General features: G+C 40.6%; 1 protein-coding gene across 1 annotated transcript in view; it reads left to right on the forward strand.

Annotated features, from left to right (window-relative positions):
* PPA2 (inorganic pyrophosphatase 2) overlaps window positions 1-18,686 on the forward strand; it is an 840,704-nt gene that overhangs the window by 219,201 nt on the left and 602,817 nt on the right. The gene's annotated exons all lie outside the window — the stretch shown is intronic.

Here is an 18,686-nt window from a genome sequence, read left to right on the forward strand (position 1 = left end):
CCCCTGCTTAAGCCCGTTATGGTACTTTTTTCTTTTTGGTTATTTTTATAGAAGACATCGACCATATGGTGTTCAATGTTTTCAACCGTCAATCTTATAATATAGACCCAATATCAAAGGTCATTGTCAAGTTTGATGCAGGCTTCTCTTCTCATGCAGCACCTGTAGCATATACAGGGCCATGTGTGGGTACTGGTCTTCCCAATGCCCAGTGTATGTCTACCACATGCAACACAAGCCTACAAGTTGTCCTTTATTCACGGTTGTTAGAGGATGCAGAACTCCTTCCTTCTCAGTCTTTCCAGGAGCATAATGGCAGTGATTGTTATAGAGACAGGTAAGGCCAGTATGCCATCCAGTTCCTCATACCCCCTTAGATTACGTCTTCTTTGGGGACTTATGGCGCATAAGGTGTTGCATGCTTTAACTTCACTCCCACTGTACTTCTCAAGATTTCTCCCTGTGTAAGGAACCACCAGACTCCTTTGGTTATCCCTTTGATTCTAGACTTAGGGATGTTCTTTTGGAAGCTTTGAGGTACCCACTCTGTGCAACGGCAGTTCCCAAAAAGGCTGTCACTCTTTGTACAATTGCTTTGTGAAAGTGATTTATATTTTAAACATCCTAAGGTTGAGTCTTTTATGGTCTCTGCATGCCATTGGAAATCCTAGAGACCACAGCCTGTTTCACCTGTACTACTGACAAGGAATTTAGTCCAGCACCCAGATGCGTCAAGAGTTCTCTGCCAGTCAGTGGCTTAGAATTCTCAAATGTGCAACTTATCTGTCAAAATTCCAGTTCTTGGTGGTGCAGTTGGCACTGCAGAATCTTGAGGAACTCCTAGAATTTGGGCTAAAATTGCACAACTTCCTGGCTTAGTCTGTTGCTGTTCAGGTTTTTTCCAAGTTAGCTCTCTGTAACCTGGATCGTGTGGGTACAAAGGATAGGATCAGCTCAGCTGCTGTAGTCTAAAATCTCAGTTCAAACAAGGACTGTTGTCTGTCCGTGTTTCAGGCCATAGTTATTGACCTCCTTATGAAGAAACAGCTCCTTTTCCTTTGTAAGTTGTCATTGTCACATCTTTTAGTTAACATTCTTCTTTTCAGGACAAACAACAATCTCATTTTCACCCTAAGAGCAAAAAGCATCCCTTAGTGCTTCTCTTTGGGAAACCCTAAGCCTTCTTTCTTCCTTACTGCAACCCAGACTTCAGTGTGCATGTTACTGATGGTGGGAGCTATAGTCATAAATGTCATTTTTGGGACAGTGGTATTTGAACTGGGGTTCAGTTACCCCAGCACTCCTCTGGTCATCTTTCTCTCATACTTCTCAGGGTCAGTTCCACAAGCCCAGATTCCAATACTCAGGGCTGTAATGCCCAGGTCTACCACAGATGGGGTCTTGAATCCCACCACTCCAGCCAATATAGGATCAGAACTTATGTGGGGGAACCTTACAATAACCAACCATGGGGTACCTGGATATTTGAAGGGCAGGGACTTTGGTTCATGGATCTCTACTCTGCAGGTTAAAAATAGGTATTTTGGCTACCAGAAGGGTAGTCTCTTGAGTTGCACTACTGGCACCTATCAGGTTAAAGTAGTAAAGATGTAAACAACCAAATGCAAACTGACCTCAAGAACATACTGGGAAAATGCACTGTTGTCCTGGGTATGGAGTTCCAGCATTCATGCCCAGACCAGGACTACATACTGACTACTCACCAATTAGCGTCTTTGGTCTCACACCACAGTCTTCTTTATCACCACTGTCTCTCTCTCTCTCTCTCTCTCTCTCTGTGAACTTCAGTGTCTTCCCCTTCTCCTTACTCACAGAACCTGCCTTCCAAACAAGTTATTACTGTCCTTACCAATGCACACTCACACATACAGATGCCCTTACACACGCAAACAATTTAAAGGGAAGACTCATAGAATTCTCTGATTTTGCACAGCTTTCATCCTAGCAAAGTAGATCTACCACTGCCCTACAATAATTGGGCTAGAGACTCACTAGTTATGCTGTCAGTCTTTTTAACCTCATTATTATTGCATTACATTTTAAATAGCAGCATAAGTTTACATACATTAATGGAACAGACGCTAAATCGTAATAAAAGTTTCCATTGTTACTGTCACGCAAAAAATATATACGTTTTCATTTTAGCAATTTATATTCATTTGAACATTACATAATTTGTTCAATTCCTGCCTTCTCTTAAACCTTGTTTCTCTTTAAGAACATTATCCTGCATGTATTGTTCTATAACATCCATTTATTTCTATATTTACTTCTATGATTTTTATTTAATTATTTATTTTATTTAACATTTGGTTACCAGGAAAGTCCGACTTGGAACAAGCCAATTTTCAGCAGAGGCCTGGGGAGAAAAGCTCCAGACATGTCTTTATGACTTGGGAGGAAAATGGAGCACCCAGAAGAAACCCAGATGAATGCAGGGAGGGCATGCAGACTCTGCACAGAAGGCATCCCAGCCAAGAATCGAACCGGAGATCCTCTTGCTGTGAGGCGACAATGGTAACCGCTACACCACTGCACCGTTCCCTTTTCTAAAGAACTCACCACTGTGTGTTTTTTAACTTTATAACATTCAAAACTTTCATTATGGCTGTACAAATTCTGATTTTCTTTTTTTTTTTTTTTTTTTTATTAATTTCTTTTTTTGACAGCCAATAACATTAAACTTAGTAAGGTTTTACTGTGTCTAAACATTTCAGATCCTATATTCCATCCCAAAAGAACCATTTCCTGAGTTGGTGCCATTTGTTTCGCTAGCATTTCCGAAAAGTACTCTTGTGAATTCTTAAAACCTACCAACTTGCTACATTCCTCCAAAAACATGTTCCCAATTACCTCAGTGTTTTCTACCTGAGGAGAATCCTCTGAAGTGTACTAAGGGTATATAAATACCCATGCAAACACTTCTGTGCCATATCCTAAACGTTCTGGACTTTGTTGAATACTTTGGAGCCATATAGATTTCTTCTTCTTCTTCCTTTTGTTCCTTTGTCAATTGCCTTTCTATTTTATTTTTCCCATAATTCTTATAGTCATCATGCAGTATTTTATACACAGTACTGATTTATACTTTAGCAGTATCTTCTGTTCTATATTCACCTAAGAACTTTACGAAAGTTTTTCTTTCACTTGACACTATCCTACCCCTTCCTCTTTGCCTTTACTCTGTTATCAGTCCTTGATAGGGAATACAATCTCTGACCTGCAGTCCAAGCTCCTGCTTAGACTTGTCTCATTCTGTTACATTTTCCTCCCAGTTTATTTGCTCCCAATATCTTTGTTCCTTTGATACTTTCCTGTAGTAAATTACAACCCCTTTTTCCTATTCTCTATAATCCTGTTTGCAGTCATCCCTATTGGTAAAAATCGTTTTTCTCCTTTCCTGTGCTGAAATAGTTATTAAAATTCTCTCCGCTACTTTATGAATGTAATATTTTATAAGACTGTCAATATTCTGCTTAAAAACTTGCTTCTAAAATCTGAGTCTCTGTATCTCTTGTACTCCTCCCCATTTCATCATCATTCTTTTCCACTTTGACTTATAAGCTTGAGTTTTATATATATATATATATATATATATATATATATATATATATATATAAACCTTAAGTGCTTAGCTTTAAAGTACCCCTTCAAATCAAGTAACCCTAAACCACCTTGTTCTATGGGGAGAATCAAACTATCCCACTTAAATCTTCCCATGTTCCTCTGTCCTTCAACTCTTTAATTGTCCTCTACAAAATCTCTTCTATGTATAAAATTAAGGGACTAAAACATTTCACTGCATGTGTCTTTCTATTTCCATAATCAAGTGCTTCCAGTTTTTCAGTTTTTGCATCGGCTCCTGTTTAGTCTCTTCCCACATATCCTAAGAGAATAATTTTTGAATCCATATACATAAATACTTCATCTTATATGCCCCATAACATGTATTTCTGAACTAATTCAAGCAGGGGTACATAGTTTACCACTATAGATTTTGTTTTGTCTTTATTTAATTTATATCCTGAAAAGACTTGAAACTGTTTCAGAATGTTCCAGAGCACCAAAATGGCCTCTGTATTTATGACATGCATAATAATATTTGTAGGTGATGCTATCATTTCTTGATTACCATAGCAGTTTTATGCTAGAATTTGTGAATGCCTTTTTTTACTAATGGTTCTAAATGTAAGTGAATAACAGAAGAGAAAAGGGACAACCTATTTAGTTCCTCTGCTAAAGCAGAGCTTGGCAGACAGGAATGTAGTTACTGTGATTATTGCCTCTAAACCTTATGTCCTTATATTTTTATTTTTATGAATATAAATACTACTATTGTTATACTCATGAAGGCTCATCTGACTCTGTTAAATGCTGTCTTTTGCATCAAGACTCACCAATAGTAGGGCATCATCTTACAGTCCATTTTCTTTTCTATCATTATTGTTCTGCTAATCTTGTCAAACATTTGCTTCCCCACCACAAAGTTACTTATCCTTAGTTATCAATTTTAATTGCATTTTTACCATTCTGTTAGCTAGTAAATGAGTTTGTTATACTCCTAGTTTGAGATTGAAATGGGTCTACATGAAGCCAGATCTGAGGGGTCCTTACCTTCTTTGGGTAGTACAGCCACCACAACTTTCTTCTAAGATGTTGGTAGCCCCCTCACCCTTTTCAAATCTCATACTCCTCCCTGTTTCATCATCATTTCAGCATGTTAACAAAGTCTTCCAGATCTTTGTCACATTCACCCCTCCTAACTTCAAAAGGAATATCTTTAAAGTTGATTATGTATTTAGTCACTTCCTGTCTTAACTATTAATTATTGAGCCTCATCTTGCTCTAACTTTGGTTTAACTAAGTCTTCTATAAATATTTATATTTGTAAATTTTTTTGATTTCCCCATTCATGTGCTTTACATCTGTATGATCTATTATTTCTCTTGTTATAAGCTCCCTAAAATAGGCTACAGCTCTTTCTACTTTTTGTTGTCTAAGTCATTGTACAGCTATCAAAATAGTTGCTAAATAGTTGCTTAATAGTAACCACTTTAAATTCATGCATGTCATTCAAATATTCCTTTATTTTGAATCCATATACCTAAATACTTCTCTTCAAGCTCTATAAGCTTCACTTTTTCTGTAATTTAACTTTTGTCAACTGCTCTAAATAATCCACATTACTTCTTTGCTGTATCTCTGCCTTCTTGTTTCTGCCATGGTTTTTAAAATTAATTTTCATTTTATCCTATTCATTAGTTATCCCTTTTGAAGTAATTTCTGTCTTCCTCTCTGAAATCATATCCACTATGCAGTCCTTAAATTCATCTTTTAAACGGATTAGGAAAGCAACAGTGTAATGTTTGCATCATTACCTGCATCCAAATCCTAGTTGTTATTGGTGAATGATCGGATACAGGTACAGGATAAGTCTCAAACTTTTGATTAAGTACACATGCTCTTGTGAAGCAAATTTCTATCTAGTCTAGCATAGTTATTGTACCTTGGGGAATAATATGTAAATTCTGAGTAACTGCTAGTGAAGTCATAGTTACCATACAGATATTTTGAATTATTTCCCCCAAGATCCATAACAGTAATTTTAGGTAGAAATAAATGCATGCTAATATAATTCTACTCCCCCGCTACGAAACTCCATTACTAACAGAAATCTACAATTGTTGTCCTTTTTCCAGATTTTCTATCACTGTTGTGGCTGCACTTAGAGTCAGTACTTCCTTTCCCTTTTCCTGATATTTTGATGAATGCACACCCTGAAATCATTTCCATCTCAAATGCACATGCTTATTTCTGTTCAGTAATACTCTCATGTAAAATTATTTACATCTTTCACTGCTTAATATATTTCAGTACTCTTTGCTTTTTGTCTGCACCTTTAAGACTATTTACATTTCATGTTAACATTGACAAAGCAGCCATTAATAAGCTATTACTCCCACATGTTATACATTACAGTTTTTTTGAATATATGTATATATCTTGCTTTTTACATGCGCACACTGATGATTGGCAGGCTGGTCTTGCATACAGTTGCTTATTTTTGCTTCAATAACATCACTCAAAACCCATTTTAACTTGCAGCAAACATGCAAATCTTTAAACACTTTCCAGAGAGGAATTTGCCCTCAAAATAAGAGCAGTTACTCCAAATTAATGCCTGCACCCACAGATATCAACTATTTTAAAATGTAAGGTTAATCATGCTAATGCACATGTTAGAGTCTGTGTTCCCATTTATAGAGATTATCTATTTTTATCTTCTGTCTGCCCCCTGCCAGATATGCAAAACAGCTTGCATGCTTTCAGCAAACATTAACTTTTACCCATAATAAAAAGTGCATTGGTTGTCCATAAATAAGTAACATAAAATGTATACTGTTTTATTGAATGCATTAAAGTGTTAGGGATGCTGGGGAGAAAACAACTTGTATAACTATTCACTTCCTATAAGTTTACACTTTACTTCTTACTTTTATTTATTTTATTTTCAATGAACTGCTTGCCAGTATCTTTTTAAAATGTAATTACATTGTACCTTATAGAGTTCACTCAGAACACAGTGTCCTGACATCTCATTATTAATTGTCTACATCTGCAGGTTGCTAAAGGTCAGCTAAAAGCAAATGATACTTGAAAAGGCAGGTATTTACCTTGCAAATGAAGTAAATAACTACACATTTTTATGCTTTTAATTTTTTTTGTTTTTTCTAAGTCTCTTTGTTTACAATATTGTTAAAAATGTCTAGCATTAATCTACTTTTGACATCTACTTCTGTAAAAATAGGGGTAATCTGTATACAGTAGATATAAAACGTTTACACACCCCTGTTAAAATGTCATGTTTTTGTGATATAAAAAAATGCAATAAATCATTTCAAAACTTTTTCCACCTTTAATGTGACCTATAACCTGTACAACTCAATTGAAAAACAAACATATCTGTTAGGGGAAAAAATATAAAAAAATAAAAAAAAGTACAATAAGCTGGTTGCATAAGTGTGCACAACCTTAAAGTAATACTTTGTTGAAGCACCTTTTGATTTAATTACAGCATTCAGTCTTCTTGGGTACACACCTGCCATCAATTAATGAGACTCTGATTAACCCCAAATAAAGTTCAGCTGCCCTAGTAGGATTTTCCTGACATGTACTCATTTGCCTGCTACAGCAAACGTCATGATTCGCAGAGAGCTTACAAAGCATCAAAGGGATCTCATTGTTGAAAGTTATCATTCAGGAGAAAGGTACAAAAAAATTTCCACAGCATTGGATATACCATGGAACACAGTGAAGACAGTCATCAAAAAGTAGGAGAAAATATGGGACAACAGTGATGTTGCAAAGGACTGGACATCCCTCCAAAATTGATGAAAAGACAAGACAAAAACTGGTCAGGGAGGCTGCCAAGAAACCTACAGCAACACGGAAGGACCTGCAGGAATTTCTGGCAAGTGCTGGCTGTGTGCTACATATTACAACAATCTTCTGTATTCTGCATATCTTTGGGCTATGGGGTAGGATTGCAAGACGGAAGCCTTTTCTTACACAGAAAAACATCCATGCCTGGCTAAAATTTGCAAAACAATACATCAAGTTTCCCAAAAGTATGTGGGAAAATGGGTTATGGTCTGATAAGACCAAGGTTGAACTTTTTGGCCACAATTCCAAAAGGTACACGTGGCATAAAAACAACACTTCACATCACCAAAAGAACACCCTCTCCACAGTGAAGCGTGGTGGTGGCAGTATCATGCTTTGGTGTTGCTTTTCTTCAGCTGGAACTGGAGCTTTAGTCAAGGAGGAAGGAATTATGAACAGTTCCAAATACCAGTCACTTTTGGCCCAAAACCTTCAGGCGTCTGCTAGAAAGCTGAAGATTAAGAGGAATTTCACCTTTCAGCACGACAATGGCCCCAAGCATCCATCCAAATCAACAAAAGAATGGCTTCATCAGAAGAAAATTAAAGTTTTGGAATGGCCAAGCCAGAGCCTAAACCTAAATCCAATAGAAAATCTGTGGGGTGACCTGAAGAGGGCTGTGCACAAGAGATGCCCTTGCAATCTGACAGATTTGGAGTGCTTTTGCAAGGAATAGTGGGCAAATATTGCCAAGTCAAGATGTGCCATGCTGATAGACTCCTATCCAAGAAGAATGAATGCTGTAATTAAATCAAAAGGTGCTTCAACAAAGTATTAGTTTAAGGGTGTGCACACTTATGCAGCCAGCTTATTGTACGTTTTTTTAGTTTTTATATTTTTTTCCCCTAACAGATTTGTTTGTTTTTCAATTGAATTGTACAGGTTATAGGTCACATTAAAGATGGGAAAAGTTTTGAAATAATTTATTGTGGTCTCATTTTTTTATATCACAAAAACCTGGCAATTAACCTGGCAATTTAACAGGGGTGTGTAAACTTTTTATATCCACTGTAAGCATGTGGGATTCAATCATCATTCAGTCTGAAGAAGTTTTGTTATAGAGATGAAAGCGCTTAATGAATGAATTTTATATTGAATAAAGTCTTCGTGTTTTAATAATTTTATCTGTTTTTTTTAATCCGTTTGTTTTAGAACATTTGCAAGGTGGCAGCCTGAGCTTTTTCTTCTTTTCTGTTTGATTTTTGCTTATTTTCTTAAAATGTCTTATTTGCTGGCATGCAGATAGTGTAGTTTCCAGGCAGTAACCGAGTTGTATCTAACTTGTTGTTAATCTTCTTCCCATTCATCACTGATTTCGTTTCTGAGCCCTCGGAACTGAGTCGGCCTAATACCAAGCTCATGTACACCAAAAACACTCGAGCTAAGCTGCTATCCACAATGCTCTTCTCCCAGTTACCTCAGATCTCTTTTGCCGCACAGCCATATAGCAGCATTTCACCGAGCTCTCCAGCTAAGTGTCATATTTCTTTACAACTTTTGGTGTATTTTTAAACTTTTCTGATCTAAACTATTTTTTTCTACCCTATTTCTTTATGTAGCTCTACCCGTTGGGTATTTCTTATACCATCGTTGGTAATGCCCTCTCTTACCCTTGTGGTATCATTTGATACCATCGTTGGTATCTTCCTTTTTCTACTTCTTTTCTATACTTTCTAGCAGTAATTTGTTTGGTGTTTTTTGTGTATTGGATATGTCTGAGAAAAAAGGGGCTTTGGAGTTCAAACATTGCACTTCCTTTAATGAACTTACATGATGATTGTGTCTATTGTCTGGGGGTTTCTCACCTCTCTGTGAAACCTCCTTGCCAAATTTGTCTGAGTTTTAGTCAGCGGATGCTGAATGAGAGGAAAGGCTTGTTATCCTCACCTTTCTCAGAGGCCTTTTCTGTGTCGGAGGTCTCAACCCCTCCAGTGAAGGACAAAACATGTCCACATTCCGATCCCACTTCACCGGCTGGTGATAAGGGCAAGTCCCACAAACACAAGGCCCACAAGTCTTCTACGGAACACAAGATTGCTTTCTCAGCTCTAATTATTCCTGTTACTTCTGTTCCGAGCTCAGCTCCAGTTGCTTCTGTGGACATTGAGATAACTTCGACATCAGCGCCACCTTCGGCACCGACATCTACGGCATCAGTCTTAACTACAGTAATGACTACGGCTCCGACCTTATTGCCTTCGATAGTCTTGGCACTGACTTCACCTCTCACCGCACCAAAGTCAGTTCCAATGATCCCCTTGGAGCAGATAATAACTTCTACTCCAAGTGCCTTTTCGGCACCAAGTCCTTTCTCAGCACCGTTAGTTCCTCTGTTGCCTGTTTCCAAGTTAGAATCTTCGGTGCTGACAGTTCAGACACCACAGACCCAGTACTCCCCTTCACTGGACCCATTCTTAGGCCAGGCTTATAGCCCTTTTCCTAGATCGGCATGACTCTCCTTTTGGAGTGTCTCTAAGGTCAACCAGGAGTCTGTCTGAATTTGATGTGGTGCGCCTGCTGGACCAGCATTTGACAGCCAGAGAGATAAACATTCCTAAAACTCATCCCACTTCGGGGTTTGGGTCTAATGCTCCCAGGACTCCCACTTATTCTCCTCCCTCGGATCCATCGGTTCTGAGGCCCATAGCTCCGATGTCCTTGGTGGGAACCCTTTTCTCGGCACTGACAGTGACCCTCACTGAGGCTCCGAGGCCTCCTCTTTAGGTTTCGGTTCCTTCGGAACTGTCCCTTCCTCAGTCTCATGGTTGGGGGGAATGGAACCCTCGGTTCTCAGTGTGGTTTCAAGTTTTTTATCAGTTCTGTCCTTGGATCCTAGTGCAATGCCCCCGATCTTACTTGAGGCTCCATCCCCTGGAGCGGACCTGATGGACCGGGGTGTGATCGTCGTTCAGAGATTGTCTTACTCGGTTCCGGGCTCCCATTCCTCTTTGGGCGAGCCTGCTTTCCGGGTGATGGAGAGGGTGCTTGCTTCTGGAAGCGCTCCTCCTACATCGGATCTACCCCTGCTCCCTCTGAGCTACAGCTACCATGGACCACCTCCCCAGGACACCAAGAGCTCAAGCCTCAGGAAACTCCAGTCCAGGGTAATTTCCCTTCCGAGTCTTCTTCAGACATTCCCACTGAAGAACCCCTTCAGAAGAAGGCATGTAAGAGGAAACACCTTTACTCTCCGGAGGAGTCTCTTACAGAGTATACGAACTATGATGATGGGGAAGGATCCCCACGGTCGCTCCCTGACTATGTCTCCTTCGGAGACATCCTGGAAATATTGAAACAGAGGGGTGGCTGGAAGCCCTCCAATCCTTCCTCAGAGGAGTCCATCTTCCTGCAGGCTTTCTGCTGTCGGCCTTCTACTTCTTGGGTGACCCCACCTGCTGATGTTAGTCCAGCTCATTGTGCAGCATGCGTGGAAGAACCCTGATTCTTTTGAGACCATTCCCTGGAGACCAGAACAGATTCTTTCCCCACCAGAGGAGCATTCCCACTTGTCTAGAGGCTTGCCAGTAAATGCAATGGTGGAGGTGGCGGCCACAAAAAAGGACCTAGCAGAGGAAAGTCCTACTGTTCACCCCCCCAACAGAGTCCTGGGCTGTGGACAGACTAGGGAAGCGAGTTTTTGCTTCAGTGACCTTTGCAGTCAGGTCTCTGAATTACTTGGCACATTTTACGAGGCTCCAAAGGGATCTGATCTCCAAACTTTCTGGAGCCCTTGCAGGTCAAGTTTCTGATGGGGCATGTGACAAGGTTGCTTCTCAACTTGCCACCCTTGAGTTTATCTCCAACTCGTCCATGAGGTTGCTCTCCCACGCAACCAAAGGGGCAGCTAGAGCTGCGGTTGCAGGCATAGTCATGAGATGCCATGCCAGGATGCACATCTGTGACCTTGCAGTCTCCAAGTCCCCCTTTTTTGAATGCCCCTATCGAACTATCTGCCTTATTTGGTTCTAAAGTGAAGGACACACTGACTGGGTGCGAACAGGATGGAAAGACCTTGTCTGCCATTGGCCTACATTTTTCCAAGCCTCAACATTCTTTTTCCAGGAACCAGAGGAGTGGGAAAAAATGGCACAAAAAAATCTCAAGGCCCCTTCTGCAACGCACGTGGTGAGGATTCCCCCAAAGGCAGAGGGGGTTCCAATGGTGGAAGACGCCCCCAGGGATTCTTTCTCTGGGCGATCTTATCAACGCTCCTGAAGCATTGCCTGATTGCTTTCCTCTGGAAGCAGTCGAAGGTCATTTTTCTCTGCACCAAACTGCCTGGCACTCTATTACAAACAATTGGTAGGTGCAGAGAATAATCTCCAGAGGCTATTACATCCCTCTAATATCTCGCCCAAAACCTACAAAGTACCTTCCTGATGTTCCACCCAGTCAAAGGGAAGAAGCGGCTTCAGAGATGATAAAGCTGTGTCAAAACAAGAGTCATCCAACCAGTCCCCCCAGACCAATGTGGATCCGGTTTTTATTCAAGATTCTTTTTGTTGCCAAAAATGCCCGGGTACTGGACACCCATTTTGGATCACAGCCATCAAAACAAGTCAGCGAGTCAAACCAAATTCCGCATGGTCACTATACAATCCATTCTCCCTTTTCTATGGGAGGATGTTTGGATGTGCTCAATAGACCTCCGGGATGCATATTATCACATCAAAATGGACAAACGCTCCAGGAGTCTTCTTTGCTTCTGGCTAGGAGCCAATCATTACCAGTTCAGAGCCCTGCCATTCAGTCTCTCGATGGCCCCCAAAGTGTTCACGAATTGGCTAGCAGTGATGATAGCTCATCTGAGACTTCAGGGATTCCAGGTGTTTCCATATTTAGACAATTGACTCCTCTCCACCCCCACCAAGCACCTACTGACCATGGCCCTCTACAACACTCTCTCACTGGCAGAGTTTCTAGGCATCACAGTCCATTGGGAAAAATCCAATCTTCACCCTATCCAACAATTGGAATTTATAGGGGCAGTTTTCAATACTTGAACAAGACTGGTTTCTCTTCCAGTTCACAGGCTTCAGAGGTTAAGATTACAAGTGCAAGTGATACTCTGTTAAAGAAAGGTGTCAGCAAGAGAAGTTCTCCAGGCTCTAGGGTCTATGGCTGCAGCCATTCCGATTGTTCCCATGGCAAGATTACATATGAGACCGTTACAATGTCTCCTTTTGTCCCAATGGTTGGCAAATCTTTACCCACTAAACTCACAGATCCTCATCACCAATTCCTGCAAGCAAGATCTTCTTTGGTGGATGAGGACAAATGAAATTCTTTGATGTCACCCCTTCCAGACCCCTCAACCCAATGCCACGGTGACCACAGACACTTCCCTGATAGGGTGGGGGGGTAACTTTCAGGGGAATTCAGTCCAAGGCACATGGTCCAGCTGAGAGGCCAACTTGCATGTCAATGTTAGTTGAGAACAGTGCTGTTGGTGTTGCAGGCATTACATCCGCTTCTTCCACCGGGGACAATTGCGATCCAATCAGACAATATGTCAGTAGTCTGGTACATAAACAAGCAAGGAGGGACCAAATCCTACCCCCTGTGTCGAGAGGCCATGAGAATTTGGCACTGGGAGATAGCTTCCAACCGCTTTCTTATAGCAATGCATATCCCGGGGAGCACCAACGTGATTGCAGACAGGCTAAGCAGATGCATCCTCCTTCCACACAAGTGGTCTCTCAATCCAAATGTGACGGCAGAAATTTTCTGCCGTTGGGGCCAGCCTTTCTGTGAACTTTTTGCCTCCCCTTCAAACAACAAATGCAGCAGCTTCTTTGCCCTTTTTCCCCCAGAAGGGGAGTCACCGAGAGATGCTTTGATTCACGATTGGCCTACAGGTCTTCTCTCTGCTTATCCTTTAATTCCCTCGATACCTCTACTTTTAAAGAAAGCGATTCAGTTGAGACGCAAGGTGATCCTCATTGCCCCATTCTGACCTCGACAAGTGTGGTTCCCCTTCCTCCGGCCTCACATATCACAACCTCTATTGATCCTGGACACTCATCAGGACCTAATCTCTCACCCCCAAGGGTTGACTCCCCCAAATCTGTCCACTCTTAAGCTGACAGCTTGTTTCTCCACTTCCGTTAGTCGCTAGGCAGGAAACCCTCTCTTCACCTGTTCATGATATTATTCTGGCCTCCCATAAACCATCTATCAGAAAACTCTACAAAGATAGGTGGAAAAGTTTCACTCTCTGGTTTAAAGAACAGATGCTAGACCCCTTCTTAGCTCCTGCATCTGTTATACTTCAATACCCTTGTTAGTTTTTCGACAATGGAGCATCAGCTTCCACTTTACGAGTACACTTGGCAGCTATCTTCAATTTAATAACGTTCTAGAAGGCGTTCCACTTATCTCCACCCGCATTTGCAAGACCTTTCTCAAAGGAGTTTTCTATAGCAGACCCCCAATCAGGCGGCCTGTAGAGACATGGAATCTCTCTCTGGTATTACAGTCTCTTTCTTTACCCCCTTTTGAGCCTGCTGCAAAATGTGACCTTAAATTTCTTTCATGGAAATCTCTCTTTTTGGTGGTGGTCACATCAGCTAGACTGATATCGGAATTACAAGCCTTATGCATCGAGTCCATACTTAATCTTTCATAAAGACAGAGTGTCTCTTTGTACTAATCCATCTTTTCTCCCCAAAGTGATTTCTTATTTCTCTGTCAACCAGTCCATTGAGCTTCCAGTGTTTTTCCCAAATTATTCCAATAAAGAAGAATACTGTCTACACTCATTGGATGTACATAGACAATTACATTTTTACTTGGACAGGACTAAATCTTTCCGCAAGTCGGATCAACTTTTCATCTCCTTCTCTGGACCAAAAATGGGATGTGCCGTATCAAAAGTCACTTTATCAAAATGGCTCTGAGATTGTATTACTTTTTCATACACACAAACAAATGAACCTAAACCTGTTAATATCAAAGCTCATTCAATGAGAGCCATTGCAACTTCTGTTGCTTTTCTCTCCATAGCTTCCATGGACGACATTTGCGCAGCAGCCATTTGGGTTAAACCCCATACTTTCATCAAACATTACAAGTTGGACTTGGTCTCCAGGGGAAGAGTGGCCTTCGGCTCAGTGGTTCTCAGGAATGTTCTTCCATAAGGGCCACCCAGGTTTTCAAGTAGCTTGGGATTCTGTCCCATCAGTGATGAATGGGAAGAAGATTAACAACATCAAAAAAAGAAGTTATGCCTTACCATAACGTTCCATCTGTGTTGTTGATCTTCTTCCATTCATCACATCCCACCCTCTGTCCCCCACCAAAGGCTCCTTGTGGATCTTATGGGTCCTTGTGGTGTTTCAGGGTTTTTGCGCAGAAATGGCCTCTGCTTTTACTTCTGTATGTTGCATGCAAACTCGATCTGAGGTAACTGGGATAAGGGCATTGTGGGTAGCAGCTTAGCTCGAGAGTTTTTGGTGTACGCAAGCTTGGTATTAGGCTGTCTCAGTTCTGAGGGCTCGGAACCAAACCCATCAGTGATGACTGGAAGAAGATCAACAACACAGATGGAACGTTATGGTAAGACATAACTTCTTTTTTTTCTCTCTTTCTCTGGTGATTTGAGCTCATCTCTGTGGACCACTTTATCATTTGATTGAGCTCATCATTATCCATGGCTTACTGTTCATTGATTATGATAAATGCAATTCCATAATCCAGTTTTGCTGCAAATTTTGTAAAGTTTAAATATATTGTAGTCTGAGCAAAAAAGTAAGAAACAAATGCATGCCTCCCTTTCATCAGTTTCTCTCCAGTAGCTTCACATGGACAATGAAGGATATTTTTGGGCAACAAGGAACTGGAGTTTTGCATTCCTTTCTAAAATGAGATGGGTATTTTATTTAATTCTTAGTCTTGGCATTACTGTAGTACAGAAGGGGAACTGGGATTTTCATTTCTCCATGCTTTTGCAGGAATGTTAGATGCGGGATAGTCCTTGAGATGTTTTGGCAACTTAACATTGATCTTTACAGTAGTTCCCCTCACTTTGCTTTGGCACCCATAACTCTCATCAGGGCCTGCTGTGTAAGTTGAGTCTTCCCAGATATTAGCTGCTATGGCTTAAGTCTTCTATGAGTGAAACCATTCTGCATCCCCATGTAGAGTGACTGGCCTGTGGTAGCCTGGCCTGGAATTTTTTGAGCCTTTCCCATCGGGCACTCCCTCCTCTGTTATAGCCCCATTGGGCTGCAATATTTTTCCTTGATTCCCTCGTAGTCTTTTGGTCAGTTATTTCCCTTTTATGTGCAGATCTGTTCACTCTCCTTGCCCTATGAGAGGACCAGTGAAGTCTTGCTGTAACAGTCTGAGTTTGGATGCAGTTCTGCATTCATTTTTGGACCTGATCACATATTCTGGGAAAGAATGTAACTGCATTATTCATGGCTTTGACACCATGGTACACATGAGGATGTGGATATTGCTGTAGACTTGAGGAGTATGTGGGAGCAGCAACACCACAGATTTTGGACATTCTCCTTTTATTGGTCCTTTGTCTTATTCCTCAATTGGTACAATCCACACTGAAATTTGGATGGACTATCCTTTCCATGGACTGTCCTCTTCCTATTGAAAAGTCTTTGTTTACTGTGAAGTAGATTTCCTAAGCTTCCTTTTGGTTCTGGAGCACTGGCTTCTCCCATAGGGGATATGCTTTGAATAGACATAAGCTAAAGAAAGACTTGTGGTCTTTTCTGCCATGGAGTCTGGCTTATCATGGGCTTCAGCCTTTTTGGTATATCTCCTGGTTCAAAGTGTGGTTCATTAACAAGAGGGTGAAAAAGCCATATCTCCTTACATGTTGTGATTGGTCATCTGGTAGTTGGTTTGGTCTCATGCTTTAGTCTCTCAGCAGTTTACTTTCTTGATGGAGACAGTATCCTGTCACTCTGAGGCATTCCATTAATTCTGCCATGGAGCTGGGAAGGCTTTAGAAGCTGTATCTAGACTGTGTGTCCTGAGTTAGAATATTTGAGATTGACTTAATTGCCACAAAGAGATTATAGTCCCTGACTTCTCCTGTTAGGTGCAGAAGGTTAAAAAGTGGGGGTTGAGGTGGGCATGATTTGTCCTCTGCAGCTGAGAGTGGTCCTGTACATTTCCTTTTCATTTTCATGGATTCCATATCTCATCACAGAGTTCAGAGAAGGATTTTAATATTTTGTCTGTCTATGACCACAATGGTTATGAATGTGGACACCCAATTCTTTGGTAGCACTTAACTCCCTCTTGTCTCAACTAGGGATATCCCCACGATTTGCATGAAAATAGACTCTACATCATGGTCAAGACTGATCCTACAAGCTTGAAATTTTAGAGTGAGAAGGTTGGACATAGCAGTAGGCAGTGCTGCCTTGAGTGGTAAGTTTCAGGTGTTTATTGAAGTTTCAGATGCCTCCTAGCTTGGGCATTATTTTTCTCTAGGAATTTGTAGGCAGTCGTATGCTCATCATTCCAGGTGGAGGGCAGGACTGAGATCCATCCTGATTCTGGGTAAAATGGGACTTGGATAAGAAAGCTGTTGGGGGTGGTCTAAACACTTTAATTGTGGAAGCACATTTGCCTATACTTTTCCACAAAGAAAAACCTACATTATATAGATGATTCCTTTCAGGAGCTGATAAAGTAATTACCAAGTCTTTGGGCCAAAATGATCTCCCATTTTCTATCCCAACCAGCCAGAGCAGCCATTGTCATAGGAGTTCTCCTTTTTTAACTTCAATATGAGCTCCCAATTTTTGCTTCTGCCTCTAAGAAAAATATTGCCACACTCCAAACTATCAATAACAGCAGCTTAAAATTTATTACAAACTCACCTCACTGTGAGCATCACTGTATCACCCTAGAAAAAGCCAAACGGCTACCCATTAAAACAAAAATTTAAGATCCCAACTCTACAAACTACTCCAGCTCCAGACATTTACTCCCCTTTCAACTAGACTTCATGAAAACATATTCTCATACAACCTGAGACACAATTCACAAGCCACAACAACTCTCATTACCCCTAGAACCAAATTCCACAGTACTGCACATATTTTCTCCTCTAAGGCACCTACTCTTTGGCAAGCTGTCCCCATCAACATTAAGGAAATCAACACTTATTTTTAATTCAGAATGCAACTCAAAAAGCACTTCTTTATCTAAGCCAAGTGCTCCTGCTTCAACACAAGATGTATCACTTAATGTATCTCATTTCTGAGTCTCTTCTTCTCTCTCAAGGTTCGCTGAAGATTGGCCCACTTTAGAAACTAATGTATATACTGTACATTACACACTGCACTGCTTATTCACTAGAATGTATAAACACAGTTTTTTTTATTTAATTAGTCTGAACTACTCTATTACTGCTTACATTTCTGTATTTTTTGTTTATGAAATGTTTAGTATTTCACCTGTGCCTGAAATGGTTAGTATTGATAAGTGCACTACTCCACTCAACAGATATAAATGAAATAAAAAATTAAGTCTAACATATTAAGTAAAGGGGGCTTTGGCTACTCCACAATCAGCTGGAATAATTACACCACCAGTAGCACTTCCTTGACCTTATTAATGCAAATTCCTTAGAACAAATTAGTAAAACCCCAACTAGTAGAAATAATGTATTACATATCATACAACCCAACTTGCTTTTTTTTGGTCTTCCTCATCTGTCTTGCCTCTTTAGTCAAAGTAGACCACATAACAGACATTAAGGAGAAGAGCCTATATCATCCTTGTTTGTATCTCATCATTTATGAGACCTGAACTCGCTGTGAAGACCAAAGGTAGTAAAGGTCATTGTAAAGCTTTCTTACAGCACAAGAAGTTATTCAGTCTGGATCAGTGCTTTACCCTGGTAAACAAATAAAGGCTTTCGTGTTCTGGAGGTTAATGGGATAGTATTCTCTGTTCCCCAAGATATTGCCAGCATAATTACAAGTAAAGCACACATAGCTTCCATGCTATATCATCCGGCATGTGAGCTTTAATATGTTGTAGAAAACCAAATTATAACAATGCTGTCCAAGATCAAAAACATTGCTTCCATGGATCCATACATCATCCCTGTCTGCTTTCTTGCATTCACTGAACTAAGGCTTTCTCATTGGTTTTGTTTCTAAAACACAGCAGTAAGCTACAGTAATCCTGTGTCCAAAAGACTGGATCCAGTGATGAGCTCGGAAAGTATAGACCTACCA

Source organism: Protopterus annectens, chromosome 2.part0 (assembly GCF_019279795.1).
Source record: "Protopterus annectens isolate FY-2018-M chromosome 2.part0, PAN1.0, whole genome shotgun sequence".
In the NCBI taxonomy this organism is placed as follows: domain Eukaryota; kingdom Metazoa; phylum Chordata; order Ceratodontiformes; family Protopteridae; genus Protopterus; species Protopterus annectens.